General features: G+C 43.6%; 1 protein-coding gene across 1 annotated transcript in view; it reads right to left on the reverse strand.

Annotated features, from left to right (window-relative positions):
- The window catches only part of Cdh11 (cadherin 11), a 158722-nt gene extending 142907 nt beyond the window's left edge, over positions 1 to 15815 (reverse strand). The window contains exon 1 of the mRNA XM_029480445.1: positions 15617 to 15815. The gene's annotated coding sequence lies outside the window, so the exon portion shown is untranslated. The remainder of the gene's footprint in view (positions 1 to 15616) is intronic.
- Between the last annotated feature and the right edge of the window lie 6700 nt (positions 15816 to 22515).

Raw genomic sequence — 22515 nt, forward strand, 5'->3', positions numbered from 1 at the left:
ATGCCTGCCTGGATACTGCCATGCTCCCACCTTGATGATAATGGACTGAACCTCTGAACCTGTAAGCCAGCCCCAATTAAATGTTGTTTTTTATAAGACTTGCCTTGGTCATGGTGTCTGTTCACAGCAGTAAAACCCTAACTAAGACATTGGGTATTTTCCACAGCAAGCAAACATGAGCATGTCTCCAAGACTAATAGTATTCCAATATAGTTAATCAGTTCCCACTCTTACTCATAAAGCTTCAATGTTCTTTGTTTCAAAAACTATTCACTTACTCAAGCTTGGTGACACATTTTGGAGGCTTCAGGCAGGGATGAGAATTAAATCCTTGAATGCCCAATGGTCTGCCATTCATTTAGCTTTCTATTTTATTTTGGTTTGGTTTTTACCAAAATAAAAATATGATGCCAGCAAGCTAGATTAGGAAAAGAGTGTGCAGTCAAGCAGGGCATAAGAACATCTGTCTATGTGTACATTTTAAGCAGAACTTAGCTGTTCTTTTCCATATTTCCCACATAGCTTGCAATCTAGTCTTCTACAGAGGAAATGTGAATCCAGGCAAGGTATGTAGCTTATTGGACACAGTGAGTTAGTTGAAAATGAAGGGCTTGGTAAAGAGATACATCCAGTGGTATCCAAATAGAACAGACCAAGGAATATAAGATTATGGTCGATCAAAGCACAAAGCATAGACATCTGGTGCCCTTTGTTGATTTGTGCAAATCTCTGCCATGTGTTTGCAATTACATTAGTTTTGAAGTGTTTTCTTGGAATGTCAATTTCAGTTCTGTTGCCTCTTAATGTACTCCTGAAATCCAATTTAGATTATTTATTTAAATACATTAATGAGTATATCTCTATAAAAATTTACCACAACTCCTGAAATGTGACTTTCTTCTCTATCCTTCAGATGGATCCTATCACAAGTAGATAGCAACTACTGATGGATCAAAATTAAGTGCACATGCCTTCCTTCAACAACTCTTACAGCACACTGTAAACTCTGAGTATGATATGTGTACTATGATGTGACACCCTTGGTGGCATCCTCCTTTCACCATGAGAGGGCTGGACAGAAGCCCAATCTTCAGAAGAGAATATGAATCTTAGAAATACAACTTCTTCCTGTCTAACACTTCTCTTTAAAATATTTAAGTTGTGTGAACACATCACAGAAAACATAACACTCTGTGTCATCTTTAAATTACCCTGGGTTGGGATCGTGCCAAGAACACATCAATCCTAGATGAAAGTGGGAATATCACAGGAAAAGTTTTTCAGAGCATTTCAGTCCTGAATTCAAATCCTCTAAAATTGTCTTCATGCCATTTCAGGCGCTTATTACAAGGCTATCATGAAAAATCAGTGAAATAAGTTACAGAAGGTCTGGTTCCAGGCACTGAGTCAAGAACTTCATAAGGATCTATGAATGATCAGTGGTAAATTTCACGAATCACCCAGTAGAAACATCTTAAATCTGTTGGCTGTAACAGAGTACAAAGCACAGAAACTCTGTGCTCAAATTTGTGTCTTTCCACTTTTCAACTACATAACATTATGAAAAATATTTTGGCCATCCGTCATCTTACTTTCTACCTTTTATAGATGGAGATAATTATAATTTCCACCTCATTGAGGTTGAACTAAAGATGGATAGAGGTAATTCGTGGAAAGTGCTGAGCATAGTGTGTTCATTTTAGCTATTACAAAAGTGCCTCAGTCAATATGGAGCATCTACGCCATGGTTCTCCTCATGCAGACTTTATCCCTGAGAGTTTTGCTTCTTCCTATTATTTTTTTGTCTATTCTGGTCCTGAAATTACTTAACAAAAACACTTGACACTCCCCTGTTTAATATCTTTAAAAAAAGAAAAAGAAAAATCTTCCCAGTATTTAAGGAATAATACCAAAGCCTTGAAGTTGATATTCAGGTATCGCTTTCATAAAGAGGTCTAAGCTTGGGCGCCACTACTACGAGGGACATCTACTCTGTTCAGACAAACAACATCTGTGCATTCACATCCTGCTACTTTGGTTTGAGTGTCCCCTGCTCTAGAATCCTAAGATGTGAGGGTCAGCAAGCACTAGGTCAAATGATTTCTGAATAAAGATTTGAGAGCCAGGCTATTTTAGAGCTGGACAGTCCCCAAAATACCACTTTACAGATGAGAAGACTGAGGTCAGTTGGCTTTCCATGGTCTCCGAGCTATTTATCAGCAAAGCCTTTACTGCACTGCTGGTCTGCCTCCAGGGAAAGAACCACAGGGCAGCCTATTAGGAAAAATATTTGTCAGCAATTGGCCACAAAGTTGCTGACAAATGATCTTTGTCCATTTGTGAGAAATGGGACAGGAGGTATACACCTAGTAAGAAAAGAACATAAGGCTTGTTTTGCTGTATCCCTTACACCTCAGGCTTGCAATGCAGGGAATGATGTGAGGAGGGAAGTGATGAAGAGAAAGCTTCTGAAATGCTTCCTTGTGATCTCACTACCTTTTACTTCAAACATATGGTATCTCTGGCTGGATTTGGTCCTGACTAATGCTCCCAAGTATGCTACTGAGATTTACAGAAGCTAGAGAATTTCTGAGATGTTTATAGTCAAAATGACAATGAATAAACACAAGAATCAACAATGCATTACTTTGAAGGGAAGTGTGCCTGGTTCTAAGAGCTAAACTGTGATTTTTCTCTAAGATAATAATTCTTAGAGTGGCATTTCATTTATATAGTGCTGTTTAGCTCTCTAAAAATAATAGCGAAAATGAAAACTATGACTTATAGCACAGCTGTGTCTACGTACCATGTATATATAGGAGAGTGAGGTGGCATAAGACAAACATCTGTTTACTCTTCATGAATTTTAGGGGGAAATGTTGGGAGTTAGAATAGTCACAGATGGACAAACATCCTGGAATAGTATGGAGCAGATCCTAGAAGGCATTTGCACTGTGTGCATACCATTCGTACTCACCGAGTTCCATGAACTGGAAACTGTCAGCTACTTAGGATCAAAATAGAGGCTGTCATACTGCTAACAGATACGCAGACCACTCTGCACAGAAGCTGAGATGTGATTCAAGTTATTTCTTCATCTCGAGGACGTCTACTTTCATAGGTTTATCAATGCCCCAGAATCTCTATCTATTCTAAAATTTAGGATTTTTGCAATGACTTACAAGGCTCAAATCTATGGATCATTTTCTCCAGATAATTTCCCTGTCCTTTTCAAAAAACGCATTGCATACAAAGGCCAGTCTGTTATATTGCCTCCTCTAGGGAAACTCTGGAAAGAAAACCTTTTCCACTGAGCTATATGAAGAAGCTCTGCTAAAGTCCTAACATCCGAAGCTGCCTATAACACTGATGGTCAACCTAAGTCAAACTAATGTTTAAGGAAATTTCTTTGTGTTCCATTCTATACCCAGCACTCTATCCACCCTTCCAGCAGGATACAAAAGCCAAAACCCTCACATAAATATTTCAGTGAGCTCATTCCTCAAAGAGCCTTCCCCCCAAAAAAATGGGGAAATGAAGCATTTGGGGTTGTGGAGTTGAAAGAAATGAAAACAAACTCTACCTGGTTCAGATATAGCAGGGACACTAGAAAACAGGTTCTGGAAACCACCAGTAATTGCAGGTGAGTGTAGAATTAGAGCTGTGGACCAGACCCTGCCATAAAAATCAGGGGATACTGGCACCACAGCTATCCTTTCCATAAATGAAAGGCCACTACTACAGAGGCATGGCCTTTGCTGTATCACTATCTTTATGATGGAAGTGGTCCTTCATCAATAATATCAAGAGCTGTCCTGTCATCTCTAAAACCCCCATCTGCCCTCTTCTCCATCTCTTCCTCTTCTTTTCTCAATCTTGATTTCTCTGTGTTTGTACACACAATATATATTGAATACAAAGAAGTTGGGGCTGAGTTGTTGCTCTGGCTACCACAGAAACTACTAAAAGCACTTTCTGGTCATTTAAGACTGCAAGTAGAAAGAAGTTTCTTTTTATAGGAACTTTTTACAGGCGCTTATTCTCCAAACACTGAGAAGTGATTCTGTGACCAAGTAGAAGATCAAGCCAACAAAGCTATACATGTGCACCATGAGGAATGAGTTACAGACAGAAGGTGTTCTTCTGGCATACTGGATCACTCAGTTTGAAGTCTTGTATGATTTAATATGACTCTAAACCTGTTTGCAACGGGGTATCTCTGGGTTTATTTTCCTTTAGTCTGATTTTTGTCAAAAGATGTTGTTAAAACAACCTAACATATGAGATTAACAGTGATGACAGGGATGTTATATTCTCCCTAACAGAATTAAAATATTCTTCTAAAAATATTTGGTTTGCCAATTAAAAGGTAAATATAACTATGGAATTCAAAGGTGATTGTAATAATATATTGCCATGCACTGCATAAAGAATTTTTATATATTAATATAACTTTGTATCAGAACCACCTTATAAGGTAGATCACTACATGGTAGACAAATGAAAATGCAAAAAATAATTAAAAGAAATGAATGAAAGCAAAGAAAAGAAAAAGAAGAAAAAGAAAAAGAAAGGGAAAGAAAACAGACTTTCACAAGTGGCAGATACCAGGGCCTGGATTTGAAGTAAGGCAGCCTGGTTTTAGAGCTTATACTGCTCAGAAGGTGCCTTATCATGCCTTACATGTACACGGACAGGTGGAAAATGTGTCTGCACAGCAGTACATGAGGAAAAACAAATAAACAAACAAACTGTGGCGCATAAGTCCTTTGGGTGATGTGTCTGGCAATAAAAGCTAATGCAATGCAGCCTCAGGCTGCAATAAAAGAAGTGTATAGAAGAGAGCTGAGACTCTACAGTCTAGCTGCCTGGAGTTCAGTCTACAGTCCTTTCCTGTGGAGAGATTTGAGGGGAAAAATGAATGGGCTGTGTAATCTGGACATGTGACAATTGCAAGAAGCCACCCTGGAAGAAAAATAACAAATAGTCACAGTGTGGAGGGTGAGTTACTTCTATCCTACATGCCATCAAATTCAAACAACCTAACCTTCAGAGTCTGAATTTGGCTAGGCCTAAGGAAGTATTTCTAGCAGTGGTGTATGTCAATGTGCCAATGGTATTCTTTTAGGCACAATAAGGTGCACACCAGGAAGGGCATCACAGCATCTCTAGGGTGTGATAGGAAAACAGGACCACTTACTGGCACAGTGCTTTAGTTTAGATAACTTCTAGGGTTCCTACCTAATATTCAGGCATTCAGTTATATCATACCTTCTGAACGTCATCTTTGCTCACTGAGCTGTAAGTCCTTTCTTCAGCCCAATGTGCTAATGTCTCCTTCTTTTCCATCACTGCCTTCTACAACCTCAAGTTTTGTAGAGGAGTCTGAATAGTTTCTGCATTCTGGGCAATATCGACTCACTGAGAAAATATTCTTGTGGTTTTTTTTCAACAACTGTATGTTCAACTCACAGTCTTTGATGACAAAGTCATTCATATAGCAACAGCTCTTTATAGAGTGCACTGTGACACTTGCGGTAAATAAATTATAGTCACTACTACAGCCTGGATTTTGACTGCCTCTATTGATCCAACACACACACACACACACACACACACACACACACACACTTACACACACACACTTACACACACACACACACACACACACACACACGTGTGTGTGTGTGTGTGTGTGTGTATGTGTGTGTTACTTTCCCTAATATAGTGCTATGGAAAAATAAAGGAAATTCCAATAGGTGGGGCCCTAATGGGAGGTCTTCATATCATTGGCAGCTTGGTGGGGACAGTATGACCCAGATCTCTTTTGTCCTCTTCTTTTTATTTCCTGATAGTGAAATAAGATGGCCCCTATCCCATGATTCAGTCTCACCACCATAGGCTGCTCGCCATAAGCCAAACTGAAAGAACCAATCCATCATAGCTTGATTAAAAGTGTGAGTGCAAATCCGCTTCCTCCTTATAAACACGTCACCACTAGTACAATATGTTAGTGACAGGAGGCTGAGTGTCACAAGTAACACTTTCAGTTTATCCTCAAGAGAACCACGGACATGAAGCAGCCTGGGAAAAATCACTACACAGCAGGAAAGAGCTCAAGGCTACGACCAAAAAAGGCCGAGACCGACTACAAAATACTATCAAATGGCATATCAAATTGATGACAGATTCCTATGTAAGAGTCATGTAAAGTCTTACAGCTTAGCTGGCCAAGGATTTGACAGGCTGTATGTATCTTTACACAGCCTTGAGTTAAATAATGTTTAAAAAATACCAGGTCTAGATTTAATAAATATACCAAATACTAGTACATCTATTAAAATTAATTTTAAATTAAATACATGCGCCATGTCTCACACACACACACACACACACACACACACACACACTGCATGCATGTATGCTTGTCTAAATGCACTTGACTTTTGCTTGTAGATAGAGAAAAGAGATTGTGTGAAGAGCAAGGGCAGCTCACTCCATTGTCCGCAGGGGCACTACTCTTTGCTCTGGAATTTCCATGTGATTTTGGATTTTGCTTCAGCACCTTGTCTCTCTAGGAAGGCTGACTGGAATAGTGGATGCTTTGCTTAATGGCTTCATACATCTGACTTCTAAGGGTTCTATTTGATAAACCCGAGTCCTCAGCCTTCATTACAAGAGAGAATCCACCTCCTCAGCTACCATGATCATCGTCCAGCAGGCAGCAGCCTCTGGCATCCCTTTTGTCAGATTTCAGGAGTGAGGTGGTGGAAGCTGATAAAAAATGACCATGATGGAAAATCTGGAAGCCATATCTCATCAGTTTGGTTAGACACTGAATGACAAGAACATCCCAACAGGGTAGCCAAGCTTTAGTGACTGATGCCTGAATCCAAGATTTGTTTGTGATCTGCTCCAAAACACCAGAAATGGATGTTTCCACTTCTTGTGAGATGATGACTATGACAAGTCGGTGCATTTATGGGTAGGAAGTCTGAGAGTGTGTGGAATCCTTTTTAGCATAATACTGTACTGGCTTAGTGAGCAATAAAGTCTGGAGATCAACCGTTATGGAAAACCAGTTCCTAATATCTGTAAGGCTGTCAGGGAGAATGAGAATATGCTGAGAAACAAAATGAAAGAAGTTACACAAGGTAGCGCTTCAGCTCCTCCTTCAGTAGACAGAGCACTTTTTTTTTTAACTTATTCACTTTACATTCCACTCACTGACCCCCTCCTGGACACCCCCTCCCACAATCCTTCCCCTACTCCCTCCCCATCTCCTCTGAGCTGGTGGGATCCTCCCTGAGTAGCCCGCTACCCTGGCACATCAAGTCGCTGAGGCTAGGGGCATCCACTCCAACTGAGGCCAGACAAGGCAGCCCAGCTAGAAGAATATAGACAGCATTTTCATAAACAATGCTAATGAATCCCCTACTGCTTCCTGGTTTCCTGAGAGGTGGTTAACAGGCTGCCGTCCATGAGACATTTAGGATGCTTGTAAGATCGTTGGCAAGAAGAAACCCTGCTGAGGAGAGGTAAACCAGAAGCTCTTAGAAGCTCCCTTTTATGGGAAAGATGTGGGACTGCTCAGGTACCATGGTCACACGATTATCTCATGTCTTCTGTCATACATTTTGTCCACGATTAGTAGGAAGGTCCAGACATTTGACACACATCCCATGTAGCAGGAAACTGGAGCATTGGGATTTGTAGATTTGCAAACTTAGCCTTGAGTGTCCCAAGTTTCCCTGAGAGCTCTCTATCTCTGTCTTTGTTAAACAGTTAGTTACTGATCCCTGGTCCCATAGAGGCTATATAGGATTATAGAGGGATGGGGTCAGCACAATGACACATAGTAGGATCTCAAAAAAAATGGCCTTCTCTGTTAATCCCCATTACCAGGTGAATACAGCAGATAGGATATTATTGTTTATTGGTGGGAAAGGGCTGGCTAGAACACTGGCCTGGGGCAAGAAGTCCTCTCAGGGAGGCTGCAGCACACAAAGCACAGTCTGCTTGAGATATAGGGTGTGAAAATGGTTGGGAAACCAGTAAGGGATGTGAAGAGGGTGAGCCCCCTGGATTTCTTAACTAGAAGTCACGTCACTATGTTCTTTTCTGGGCCCACAAAAGATAGACATCACCAGGTGGGGTACAAACTCCTTCAGTTGCTGTCTGTTCAGGAGTTAAAATTGTCACTGGGCCATCCCTTTGAAATCCCAAACTACATTTACCTGAAAAATAAACAGGAACAGTCTTGAAATTGAGACGATTTATCAAGAGACTAATTATCTTTTAAGCTAGTCTGGAATAGTAATGAGCCGTTTTTACACGAAAGCAGAACCCTGATGGATATCAGCGTATCACGTGCTCAGGCAGCTTTCCCAGGAAGATGTTACTGCAGGGTAGCATCCCACAGCAACCCATATGTGAAACAAGCAGTGGAAATAAGGCTTGCAAAGGTATAAAGGAGGCCTGGGCCCTTTAAAAGCAGTAACTATCTCTAAAATCTCCACTGCCTCCTGAATATTCTAAACGGAAAAAGGATGGCTCACTTAAACACATGAAATCATTCAAAACAGGCAGGCGCTAACGAACACTCCATCACTTACTGAGAGATGCCCCAATCTAGAGCAAAGATTTACATCTAATCATTGAAAGTAGGAGCTGCTGGCTGTCATCGTTAGTCTAGAAAACCAAATCCCAGTTCTGTGTGCGGGGGAAGGGCTGTGTGTATGCACACAGGCACATGCATGGTCACAAGCCCAAGGACACATGTGTACATGCCAGAGGAGGCCACAGACAACTTTCAATCCCCCAGGTGTCATCTACCTTGTCTTATGAGACAGGGTCTCTCATTGAACCTGGAGCTCACTCATAAGCCAGGCTGGCTGACCAGTGAGCCAGGCATATTTATCTGTCTCCACCTCCTAGAGCTGGGATTACATGTGCATGCCACTGGCATTTCTAGGGATTGAACTCAGGTCTTTTTGCTCAGCAAGTCCCTTGATTGACTGAAGTGTCCCCTCAGCCCCAGGGTCTAAGTTCTGTAGTCAGTAGCTTCAGTTTTTATTGGGGCTCAGTAGTCACCGGGCAATATGGTTTTTCCTTTCAAGCAGTCTCAGAACACAGATATTACTGTGAGGTCTGTGTTTTCAGAAAAGGCATCCGAATCTTCACATCGTTTGAGGGTTAGTCTTCACCGGCTACCCATAAACAAAGAAACTTTGAATGCAGGCTACTTAAAGTTCTGAGAAGATGTGGCTGGGACCAGGATCAGCTCAATGGTGTGTTCTCCATGAAGAGCATGTGTGGCAATTAAGAAACAGCCCTGAGTAATCAAAATCAATAATACTTAATGCTGTATTTTAAAGTCAAAATTACTGGAAAAGGACCTGGAGAGATGATACAGTGGGTAACAGCACTTGCTGCTCTTACAGAAAACCTGGGCTCAGTTTCCAGCCCTGACATGGCAGCTCACAGCTCTCTTTCACTCCAGTTCCAAATGATCTCATGCCTTCTTCCAGCCTCCATGGGTGCAACACACACACACACAGAGAGAACGCATATATAGACCCACAATAAATAAATGAATAGTTTTGAAGAGAAATGGAAAAAACCATGATGAATAAAAGACAAAGCTTTAAATAATGGCATGTTTAACCCTGCAAATACAGGCCTGAGCTCACTTTCCCTGTCCTCATTGTCACCATGATGCTGAGCAAGGCTACCACCATGATTAAATAACTGGGTCAAACTTCAGCAATGATGAAAACCACCCTACCTCTTTCACCACATGCTCACAGGCAAAATGTTCCCAAAGACCACAGTGAGTGCCCTCAGTTTAATCATCAGAGCCAGTCACACCAAGCTTATTCTTATTTAGAAGTATAATCTAACATGGAGAGCCATGGCCTCTCCTCAAATTCTCCATTCACTGGTGGAACCTGAGGAGAACTGGAAACAGATCTCCAGGTGTCTGAAATTAAGAGGAGGGAGGAGCTTGCTCTCATAACTAGGTCACCATTATATGGAGGGTGACACTAGTCCTGAAGTCATTCCTTATAAAAGATCTGAACAGTGAGAGCTGAGTTTAATGTGTAAAAGTCACTCCAGTGGGATGGGCCAGATCAGGGGATAAAGGCTTCTCTCCCCATCTGCAACAGCATAGAGAATCTGATAAGAAAGCAATGTCCATTCACAAATACTCTTCAAGGAGTCACAACTACAGAAGCCACACAGTAAGGCCCTGTTCCCTGGCAGAAGAGTCATTTATGGAAACTTCCAGACTCAGCCCCCAAAATGCTCTACCTGGGGACTTTGGAAGATCCAAGAAAAATAAGAGAGAGCGCTTTAGAGAAAGTTGATAACCCCGCCCCATTTTTCTCTCACACCCTCTCTGATTTCTTCCCCTTATCCATCTCTTCACCCTCAGAGTCCTTTCTCATTTAGCATCCTTAGGTACCAAATTCTTTGCCTGACTTGAAAACGTCAATTAACTGTTAGGTTATGGAACAACAGTTTCTATAGGGAAGTATCCCAGATGTCTACAAATGCCCTCCCACTAAACCAAATGACAATGAAAATTGGTTTACAGTACCAATGTGCACTATCCCAGAGCCCTGAAAATGTAAAATTGCCATTTCTTTAGATGTTAAACCAACTGTCAGGTGGTGAGTGAGCACCAGTTTACAAAACACTTCATCTTACTTTCCACTAAGTGACTTCATAGTCCCTCCCATAATCCATTTGCATTGATTCCATCTCCATCAAATGCCCACAGATTCCAACACAGCTCAGAGCTGCTAAGAATTCTACTGCTGAACTACCAGGGAAGCAACTCTATTCGGTAAATAAATAAAAAATAAATAAATAAATAAATACAGAACTATCCACTTAAAGCTGTACTTATTTTTAATAGATTTTTCCTCTTGATTATGACATAGCATTAGCTCTTCAGTTCTCCTGAACGGTAGCAATGACACCACCAAACAGTAACAAATATAAGTTTCTACAGCCCCAAATATGCAATTTAATCATAAACTATCCTTTCCGTATCACTGAAGAAAGGAAGAAAGAAAGAGAGAAAGAAAGAAGAAAAGAAAAAAAAAGAAATAACCGTTAATGATTAAACCCCAGTGATTGAGGACTAAACTTCAATTAAATTTTATTCTGTGATAAAGTTAGGTTTTATACAGCAATATCAGGAATGAGTTAAGAATAAGAGTAAAGCATCTACTGCTGTATTAAAACTGCATACTCCAAAGTGCTTACCAAAAATTAAACTGCACTTATTTTATTTATTTACTTATTTATTTTGCAAACTGCAAGTGTCTTGCAGATGTCTTTAAAACCTCTTGAAAGAAGAGGTAATGTTATTAAAGACACAGCAGGACTACTCCCCTCCCCCACTTCTAATTCATCCTGTTCTCCTTCCCAAATCAAAATGCTCTTCCTACCACAAACAAACAAAAACAGTATCACCTATTCATCCATCTCCATCCATCCATCCATCCATCCATATATCTGCACATCTGGCACATAGCTGCCTCGATGACAGCTAACGTTAGTTTTATCATCGGCTCAACCCCAAGCCTCAGGCTTTGTCTTAGACAATGTCAACTCACAAAAATTCCCAACTTTCTAGCAAAGTCCAAAGAAGGATGAAAAGACTGTCGGTAACAAATCCTCCCACTCGGAAGACGCTCATGCACACAATCTAACGGAGCAGAGCCCGAGCTGCGGAGACAGGAATCTGGCCTCTCCGCAGAGGTGCAGACAAGACTAGAAACAAAACTGCTTTTCACGGTGCCCTCAAAAAGCAGAGGGGCTCCTTGTCGAAAGTTAGAGAAGGTCACTATTGCCCTCTAGTGGCCAAAAGTGCAATCTTCCGCAAAGTAGTCCATTTCCATAGATGCACAAGTCTCTCAATGTCAGTGCAAATGTAAAGCAGGAAGATGTTTAGTTATCCTCCTTCACTCTGTTCTTTAGTCCTTCCTACATAGAGAGGAAACTCTAGATGACCATCATAGTCATTCTGATGGACTGGTGAATGCAGACGAGGAAATTAAAATGTTTCCAACTTTCTCCTGTTTTTCCTTTCTTCCTCCAACAAACCTGTGGATTTTGTTCCTTTTTTTCCATTAAAATTTAACTTATACTTTTAGTTAGGCTAGATATCTTTATATATTTCTGGAGCACTAACTCTGAAGTGGAAACATTGACGTCTTCAAACTATAAATAAAGAATGTGAACTCTTGATATATTAGCCAATGTCTGATGAAGTAATGACCAATTTCATAAAGGAAAAATTCACTGCATGTATATTTTGATGCAGTAAAATCGCTCACTAGCGATCATATAAATTAAATGAATATTTCTAAGGAAATACTTAGAAATTCATAGCAATTCTGGGGAATTGATTATGCGAGAAAAAGTTCACTGCCTTCCCTTAACTCCATGAAGTGTATTTTGTAATTATTAGTCAGTGAATGGGTACACTATAACCAAAGTTTTAAAAAGTCAGTGTTGAAAATAGGCTCAAATAAACATAGCAGACTTTTGAGCTTCCAACATAAAAGCACTGGGGTTGAAGACTAAAATCAGATGTGTAGCCCTTGTTTAGATGGTTCGGGAACAGATTTCAATATTGTAGATCAAAGTTTATGTAGATTGTCTGATTCCTAGGCTATTGGCACTTATAGGAAAGGTTTCCAGACACTCAGAGCTTGTGGGGGTGTAGGTTTTGTGACTGTAAATCAAGCCATGAAGTCAATGTCATGGTGATTCCCTCCCATATGAGGGTCTCCAAACCTGAATCCTGACAAAGCAGCCATGTAATTCTATTCAAAGTGAAAGAAAAACCATGAATTATGAAGACATGTGCATTAAAGGGGCATGAAATTGATCCACATTCCCCCAAATGATGACATAGCTCTCCAACTCTGCACCCTTCTCCCACAAATAAACATTCTGAAGCCACCACAGTAAATGTGGAAATATGAGTTCTGTGCCAGAGAGAGAGAGAGAGAGAGAGAGAGAGAGCTGTAGCTTTTACTTTTTATTTAAATTAACGAAAGATTGCATCTTAATTGAAAATAGAATTTAAGTTTCTAGTAATTTGCTGTGGTGCACTGATAAGGGTTCCGAACATAATGTAAATTCTGGAGTGTTATCAAGATGGCCCAGTGTTTCCACAAAAACTATTTTTAAAGGCTTTCTTTCTTTCTTTTTCTTTCTTCTTTTTGCTTTTGTTTTTTTCCTAGTATGCAATAAATCCACGTTAAACAAATTTCCAAGACTAGATCATCTGATTTCCATTCTTCCTAATTGTTTGTTCATCACACACACACACACACTCTCTCTCTCTCTCTCTCTCACTCACACACACACCACACATAAATACTCTCTCTCTCTCTCTCTCTCTCTCTCTCTCTCTCTCTCTCTCTCTCTCTCCAGTTGACATCGCAATCAGGACATATAGAACTAATAATTAAAATAGTGTCAGTAACCATTGCTTGCTACTAAAGATACAAGTATAGACTCCAAGGGCTTCAATATATTTGTTGGGATGCAATGCCTTGTCTCAGAAGGCAAGATGTAAACCCCAGTTCCACACAGCAAAGTTTCCTGGCCTTTAGATGCCTCTCTCTGGTCTCTTCTGAGTGCCGATCACATTCCTTTGTACTAGGCAGGATAGATGTTTTGCACAGAGGGTTCGAATATGAGGGCCTAACTGGCCAACCCTAAAACTTAAGGGTCAGAGATTGTTTAAGGAACTTAACGTGCCTGTGGCTTCAGGGTCCCTCTAGTACTGGCCACAGCTATGCCCCTTTGTTTTGTAACTTTTATTCCTTTGTTCTGATAGAAGACCAAGCTGCCTGCAGCCGGGTTGAGCATCCCTTTCTAGGCTCTGTCTCCTTGCTTATGAGAGAAAACAATTCCAACATTATTGAAATGAAGGCCAGTCCCTTCACTTTTTTCTCTGCTACCCTTAAAGGCGCTCGCACTCAGTTCAGCCTCCTTAATATGCTGATGAGAGGGATCCTCGGTCCTGAGAACACATCTGTAGACCGGTCCCCAGAAATTCCAGACACCCCGCAAATCTCTGGATGTCTGCTAGGAGCCCTAGAGATAAGGAAATTGATCTATCCTCTCGCCAGATTAATTATCACTGCTTTCTGTGATTAAACCCAAAACTTACTGCTTTCTAGTCCACAGATAAAACCGATCAGGAGAAAATAGGAAAGGATTCGGAAGCCATCGTTAAAGATTTCTTGAAGAAGAAAAATGAAGGGGAGACTTTTAGACAAATCTCTACCCTCCTGCGGTGCCAGGCTTTCATTAACAAACCCACTCCCAGCCCTCAGGGACGACCCTCCGTCATGCAGAAATGGCACCGTTAAATAATTAGAAGATGCAATTTCTTCATAGCAGTGCGATAGCCCGTGAAATTCCTGCTGCATTATTAACAAAAAGCAACAGGGCTTCTTCGAACATTTAGCGAACCTTTCACCCGCGGAAGGCAGGAGTGCGGAACCCGGGTGAAATCCGGGCCTTGGCAAGAGAGAGAATTGGAAGCCTCCTGGGTCCCACTTTCTCCGGGGACCAGGAGCAAAAAGACCCTGTCAAGGCTAGGCTGGGTTGCGAGGGGAATTGGATGCTCCAGCAGCCTCCCGCTTCCCGCTGCTTCTTGCTCTCAGTACATCCCGGCTGGGAGGCCAAGCGCAGGGAGGGAGGCCGATTGTGAGATTGTGAGGAAACAGTGGAGGCTTGGAGCGCTCCGAGAGGAGGCGCAGGCTTTCCGGGAAGGTTTGATTCTCAAAGTTAACATTGACCCTAGAAAGCTTCCTCCAGTCCAAGCCAGAGTCTAGTCCGAGTCTGAGCCGCTCACAGACCATTCCCTGCACCACTGGGAGGTTAGGATGGGTGACTGAAGCCCCCGAAAAGGCGGGGGCTGGAGGGGCTAGCTCACACCGCAACCCCCAGCCTCTGAGCCGCAGTCCACAGACCCCGACCCACACTATCAAAGTGCGGCCAATCCAATCGCCGCTCCCTCCCGGCCGCCGGCTATCTTCTGGGCTTCCACCGCACTCTCTACACGGGCACCGAGTCTAGGGGAGCTTTTTAGGAAGGCGCGGGAGGACCCCCTCTAGGAACCCCGCAGAGAGCGATCTTATCTGGGGAACAGGCGCAGCGCGGGCGGGCACCGCACAGGGGTCGACTTTCCCTAGAGACATCACGGGAGCAGTCTGCGTGTCCAGAGCTCCGCTCTGCAGTTCCATGCCCCAACCCAAAGCAATCCCCCTGTGCTGAAGCCTTGGTGCAACAGCCCCCCCCCCCACCCCAGGGGGGCAACAATCAAAGAACCGGGGAGCGCACATCTGGCGCCTCAAACCCCTGCTCTGCCTGCGTCCACAGCTGGCTGCTTCCCTTTTCTCAGATTTTTACCCCCCCCCCAAAAAAAAGCCCTCTTGCTTTGCTTTACTGATCTCCATCAGCCAGCAACCTCCCCCTTCCGCAACAGTCTCTTTCAGAAGCAATTCTTTCCCCTTTCTGCTTACTCCGAGAAGCCCCATCTAGATAGGGTCTAGAGCCGAGCAGAGCGCCTCACCTGGGGCCCTTGCGGGTGGACACGACCTCCTGGCCGGCTGTCCCTGGCACTGGGCGAGCGCAGCGGTGTCAGCCCGGGCCCCGGTCCGAGTCCCATTCACAAGTCGGCGGCGGCTGCGAACGGCCCCCGCGGCATCTGCTCCTCGGCCCGCGACGCTCCCCTCAGCTGGCGGCGGCCGCGGAATGAGCCGCGGAGCGCGCTAGTGGCAGGAATGAGAAACCGGGGGGAGGTGACGGGCAGGCGGGCGGGTGAGGGGGGAGGAGGAGGGAGGCCGCCGCTGGGAGGGAAAGGGGGGCGGAGAGGAACCGAGGCTGCTAGACGCCGAGAATTGGGCCTGGAGGAGGCGATGGATGCCTACCCTGTCGGCGCTCCTCCCCCCCCCCGCCCCCGGGGCCCCGAGAGATGCCAAACCCAGGAATAGGTGGCCTGGCCGCCCCTCCTGCCCTGGGTCGCAGCGCTCCGTCTCCTGTGGGGGCTCAGACAGAGTCTGGAGCGACTGAAGTTGGGCTCCGGGGATACACAGCCAATCAGGAAGGACGACGGAGGGAAGCTGGAGAGGGCTTGAGAGCCCCCATTTTCCTCTTTTCCTGAAATCCGCTTCAGCTGGACAAGCTAGGGCCTCAACCGGCCCGCCGGAGGATGGATTGGATGGAAGGCATTGCCCAAGTACCGGAGGCAATCCGGAATTAGGGAGCGCATTCTAGGCTTTATCAGTTAGCACTCTGAAAATATCTCCACGTTGACCACTCCTGCCCAGCGCCCTCTCCCACGAACCTTCAGCACCCCAATATCTATCCTTTGAGAAATCCGCTTGCGGGGAAAGCGGTGAAGACACTAGACAGGGGCATTCGGACTTGAGAAGAATAGAGTTTTTCCTCAATGTTGTTCTACCCTACATGCAAAGCCTTCCTTAGGGTCAGACCCACCAGGACAGAGTCTCTAGCTTCTGTTCCAGCCAATTACAAGCAACACCCCCATCCGGCAGTTTCACTTGTTGCCTCCCAGAATGGACACCACAGAGCCCCTCAAGGCCCCAAAGAGAATGCCATTCCGCCAGAAGATGGGCCTACGTGAAGAAATACCCGCACCCTGACTCAGCCTCCTGTTTATATCTTTCTCACAAGAACCCAGCAAAGGAAACCCCAACCGTATTCCTGTCCACTTTACAGTGTCTGGGCAGAAGAACTGGAATAAAAAAAAAAAAAAAAAAAAAAAAAAGCGCCAGGGACTGGGCGGGGCGGGGCGCTCTTGGTACCTAGAGCAGCGTGGGGACCCGCACCGTGACTGGGAACTAAGGATCCATGCTTCAGTGGGGACCTTGGATTAGGACAAGTTTCCAGTCTGGAAGATGTGGAAAGAGCAGAAGTAGAGTTTCCAGTGAGCGAAGGATAAAAAGGGATTTTTGAGGAAAGTCGCGGTGGCTTGGGAGTGGCGACCTCAGGAAAAGAACAATAAAATGACAAGGGACAAAAGCTGGACGATGCAGCAGAAGCAGGAAGACCCAAAGGGGGAGTTTAACAGGAATCAGAAGTTAAAAAAAGAAAAGAGGCCACCAATGGAAGAGAGCGCCAGGACCCAAAGCGCATGAGAAGGGCACTTGAGAACCCAGGGAGAACAGATGGTGGCTGAATCCCACCACCAAAGCACTTAGCCACCAGTCCGGGGGACCCGGAACTCTCACAGAATCCACGGTCCCCGTTGGGCTCCTGGAAATGAGATCAGGAACCAAGGCGCAGACAAGACCGCTGGAATATCTGCCCTGTGCTTGCGTTTTCCGCAGCATCTCCCGTCCCTGTGACACTAGGTGCTGCCCCTACCCCCCACCCACAGAAACCATACTGTTGGAAAGGAAGCGCCTGTCACTCCGTGTGGACGTGGCCTTTAAACTGCCCACTCTTTTGGGGAAAGGGGGCGCTAAGCTTTCAGCTACCCACTTCACTCATCTCCCAGCTTCCCTCTTCCCTCATTCCGGATCGTGCCCAAAGTTCCAGGCCTCCCACCGCCACCGCCACAACACTCGCCGCTGCTGCGTAGCAGCTGCTGGGCGCCGGAGGGGTGTGGGGGGAAGACTAGCAAGCGGGGAGGATCCCGTACTTGTCTGGAGACTGCGAGCTGAGCTTTCTACCCGCTCATCTTGGTGCAGGGACCTAAGCCCCTTCTACCACCATTGAGTTAGGTTTTCGCTTTCTTCTTGATTTCTTTGGCTCTGTCGTTTCATCTGAAGTCGGATCTAAGCCCTAAAACTTTGGGCACGTTCCAAACCACCACCGGAAGTCCCCACTGTAAAAGAACAGAGGGTCTGCTACCTAATCATTCCCACATAACAAGTGAAGTTACAGGGAGGGAGGAAGGGAAAGTGTCCCACTAACCCTGGCATTTATTACAGTTCCTGGATTTTCCAATCCTTACCGCGCTGCATGAAGGGAACGAGCAAAACCTACAGCTAACATCCATGTAACCTCTTGCTGGAACCTGCAGTGAGGAGAGCACCATGGAGGATAGGCTCATGGACTCCAGTTCGAGGTGTATCCCAGTCTGAGCCTGTTTACTTGTGATGGAACTTGAGCTGGACATGGCCCTTTGCTTTCTGTCCAGAGTTCACTAAGTGGCATTACTTGTCCTTTAGACTATCCATCCACTTCATGAACAATAGCATCATCGAATATTTACAATGAAGCTGAACTTCGCTTGGTAGGTTTCAAGTGGCGCTGCACACTTGAATCAACAGTCTTTGCACAATTCTACACCAAGGGTTCTTCTCAAAATCAGAAAAAGAAAAAAAAAAACCTGCCATACCAAAATAGTCATGTGAAATGTTCATACCTGCTTTAGTTCCAGTGGAGTGTATATGGGAATCAATAGCCAAGGAGAGATGAGGTGGACACGTAAGAGGTGATGTATCCATCCAATGGAATATTATTCAGCAAGAGAAAGGAGAGGGACCATGACACTTGTCACAGCATGGAGGAACTTCAAAAATGTGCTAAAAGCCACATGTAATACCACACATTATTCCACTCATATGTAATGTCTAGAAAAGACAAATTTACAGATGTGGACGGCATAGCAGTGGTTGCCCGGGGTTGAGGTTACAAACAGGAACTGGCTATTATGAAGTGGATTGAAAGCAGTTTCTGTTCAGAAACGCTGTAAATAAAACAGCAATGATGGCTGTACAGATTTGCTAAAACATCTCAGATGATAATTAACAGGAACAGGCATTTCTTTCAGGAAGATGCACGGGCTATTCCGTGACCCACCACTCAACCCCACAGGGAGAACTTCTTGCAAGGTATTTGGAGAGAGAAAATAAGTGGGAAAAACGTATTTTCTGTAAGTCTGGTTCTTATCAGCTGCATTAGAGAACCTTATACGTGTTAGAGTAGTTAACCCTCATCCCTACTCCGTAGTGCTCCTAAGTGATTAATTCCTAGGGGCTCAGACATTCTTGCTGCTTGACTCGTCGGGCACACCTACACAGCGTACAGTGTGCATTTCAGAAAGGATTTTTTCTTCTTTTTATGATGATGTTAGGCTCTGTCTTCCAAATCCATATTAAGCACTTGGGTGGAGCAATGTGTGATTTCAGCTCAGATTGTAAAAGTAAAAAGAATAAAAAGAAAAAAAAAGAGAGAAATAACTCACCAAGTTCCCCCAGGCAGCTACCAAGTTCTGGTGCTTATTTTCTATGGTGTTTTTGCTTTGCTTTTCAGGGGGGTTGAAAACTATGGTTCAAGGTTGTCTATGCCTCCCAATGCAAACCGAGGGAAGCCCAAATGAGCTTCCTCTAGTCTCTGTCTTTATCTGTTTAGCAGAGCTGATAATTTCATGTCTTTCCCTCCTCAAAGGGACCTGGTCCCTTTGATGTGCCTCTCCTCTGAAGATACCCAGGGCCTAGGTGGCGATTCTTCATTTCTAGCCAGAAGCCCCAGGGTCCCCAGATCTTCTAGAAATTTTTCTTCTAGTAGGCCTTTTGGTAAAAGACCTTGCAAATAAGGCAAAAAAAAAAAAAAATCCAAACAGAGAGTACAGTGAGGCAATCCAAATCCAAACTGAGGCAGTGAGGACACACGGAGAAAGATGGAATGAGCACACCATGTTGAGTCAGCTCTCCAGAAAGAAAGAATCAAAACTGTAAAGAGTCACATGTCTTTTTATCTGTGTCAGAATCCCATCTCTGTCCCTGTCGTGTCAAATTTCTGGAAAGAATTGGACAAACATTAAGCCACTCCACACCAAAGTAAGGATACCACCATAGTCCAACTTGGTGAACTCGTTAGTCTGTCAGGTTTACTTACAGGAGCAGAAATAACTCCAAAATATCTCCATCACCAAAAGCTTAGACTAGCACGACTCACCAAAGAACTCTTGAAGCCTGCTACATGACTTACACTTAGATCATAGTGTCTCTTCCACACAGCCTGGCTTCTCCAAGACTGTCTTCCAACTGTTTATACAGCTGGTTATATATGAATCTGGTCAGTTTCAGGGATTTCCTGAAGTTATTGAATTGTTTCTTTGCTGAGCTTAATGGATTTCTATGGAGGGTAAAATGCTCCACCTTTTAAGAGCTTCTCCTAACGACAAAATGTTACCTCAGAGAACACCCCTATGCAGAAATCTCTCAATGGTTGAATGATTTTGAGCAGTCTGTTATCTATCCCCAAATGTGGCTTCCAGGTCTGCAAAATGGAACTATTACCTGAACCTCAATTGCTGTTGAGATTTGCTGTCTACACTTTCAGAAAGAGTAAATGTTGAGCCTAGAACAAAGATTCCAAAAGTGAGAGCTATCAGTTATTATTATTTTATTACACTTGATCATGGTGCTTTGGTTTATCTGATTTAGAAGAATACATGTTATAATTACAGATTAAAACTGTGAGAATCAGCAATAGGAATCTCAGCCTAGAATATTACAAATGTTGAAAGCTGTACTAACATTACAGTTTGCAGTGACAACATCAGAAATAAACAGGCTCTGGGTGCATTCTATGTCTAACACAAATCCCTCAAGTCACACTGGACAAGCATTTCTCTGAGCCTCAGGCCCTATAACTTTGAAAGCTTATCCAAGTTGAGCTCTGGGATATGGGGGGCTGCAGAGGGCAAAAATATTTTTTTAATTCACTTTACAGTGAGTGGGAGCTCACTGCCCCTCTCCAGGTCATCTCCTCCCACAATCCTTCCCAACATTCCCTTTTCCTTTGAGTGGGTGAGACTCCCCAACTGGATACCACCCACACCATCACTCCCAACCTTACACATCAAGTCTCTGCCTGGCTAGGTACATCCTCTCCCATTGAGGTCAGACAAGACAGCCCAGCTAGAAGAACATTTCCCACAGATAGGCAACAGCTTTTGGAATAGCCCCTGCTTGCAACCACCCTCACATAAATGTAGCAGATGGGCAGCTTGTTCTTCATAGTGGTTGATTCTTACAGAGCTGACATTTTTAAGTTAAAAATTTTCTTTCCTCTTCACTAAACGCAAAGAATCTCAGAGGCGCAATTCTCCTTTCTGCCACTAGGAGCAAGCAGGTCACTGTCTTCCATAAACTAAGACTACAGGCAGCTGCTCATAGGAAATAATGCCTCCTTCATAAATCTATAGGTAATATTTTTATTTCTTACTTCTAGCCTACCCTAAGGTAAGTGATGATGTCCATATTATTAATATCTACCATTCCTCGAAGCTAGCTCAGTGTCTGATACATACAAAAGAAAATGAACCAGTGAATATTTTTGAATGAGCTAGTATTTCTGAGTGGATTAAGCCCAGGGTATTAGCTAAATACTACCATGCTAATATTATACCACAAACGATCCCCATACTCAGTGTCTTAAAATAAAATTTACTATTTTATCTGTGAGTTTGTTGGGTTGTTTGGTCTAGAGTTAGTTGGCCTGTGAAAACTCAATTTGTCTTTCTGAATTTCTTTTCATCCTTCTGAGATTACGGTGGTCATATTCTCACAGTGAAGTAAACCACACAAGACACCATGGAGTGGGAATATACAAGCCTCCTGAGTAGTGAGGTCCAGTATTGGAGACTTTCTCTTTTAACTTATACTCTGTTGGCCAGAACATACCACAGGACCAGATGGATAGTTAAAACAATAGGAAAAGGGAATATGGTTTTTGTTGTTGTTGTTGTTGCTTGTGGTGGGAGGAACTTCAGAGTTGAGTGAGGAATTGTTTCCTTGCAGAGGAGTATGACATATTAGAGCAGCTAATGCCTACTCCAAGAGGCAGAAGCAGCTTCCCCTCACCCCCCCTCAGAGCCATCTTGAGTTTTCAGGTCCATGGGTTCTCATAGACACAAATACAATTCTCCAAAATATTAGAGACAAATGACCAAGGAAACATTCAGCCTCACTTCAAATCGCTATAACTATGTCCTCACTTTTAATCAAGGTTCATGATGGAAAGGGAGAGGGCAAGCTGAAAAAATAATGTAATAACAATAACCACTAGGTTTTATTCAGCCTGTTTGATATTCCAGAAGCATTTATATATAAAACTAACAATCCTCAAAACATTCATTTAAAGCCTATATTACCATCCCTATTTTACAGATGAGAGAGCTGTGAGATGGAATTGCATGCAGTGGCCAGGTGACTCCAGTTGGTAAACAGGAGAGCTGGGGCTCCAGTCTGTGCAGTATTTGGCTCTCAAGGTGTCTGTCCCATTAGCCTGCTTTTCATGGGAGAACTTGGTGATGATCTTCAGTCTTGCTATGATAAAGAGTTGGAAGAAGAGAAGAGAAATATATCAGATCCTGAAGCACAGTGCCTCATAGGTAAATAAATGTAATTGAAGAGACCATGATAAACAGGTGAACAACAGAAAGAGAGAGAGAGAGAGAGAGAGAGAGAGAGAGAGAGAGAGAGAGAGAGA

Source organism: Mus caroli, chromosome 8 (genome assembly GCF_900094665.2).
Source record: "Mus caroli chromosome 8, CAROLI_EIJ_v1.1, whole genome shotgun sequence".
NCBI lineage: Eukaryota > Metazoa > Chordata > Mammalia > Rodentia > Muridae > Mus > Mus caroli.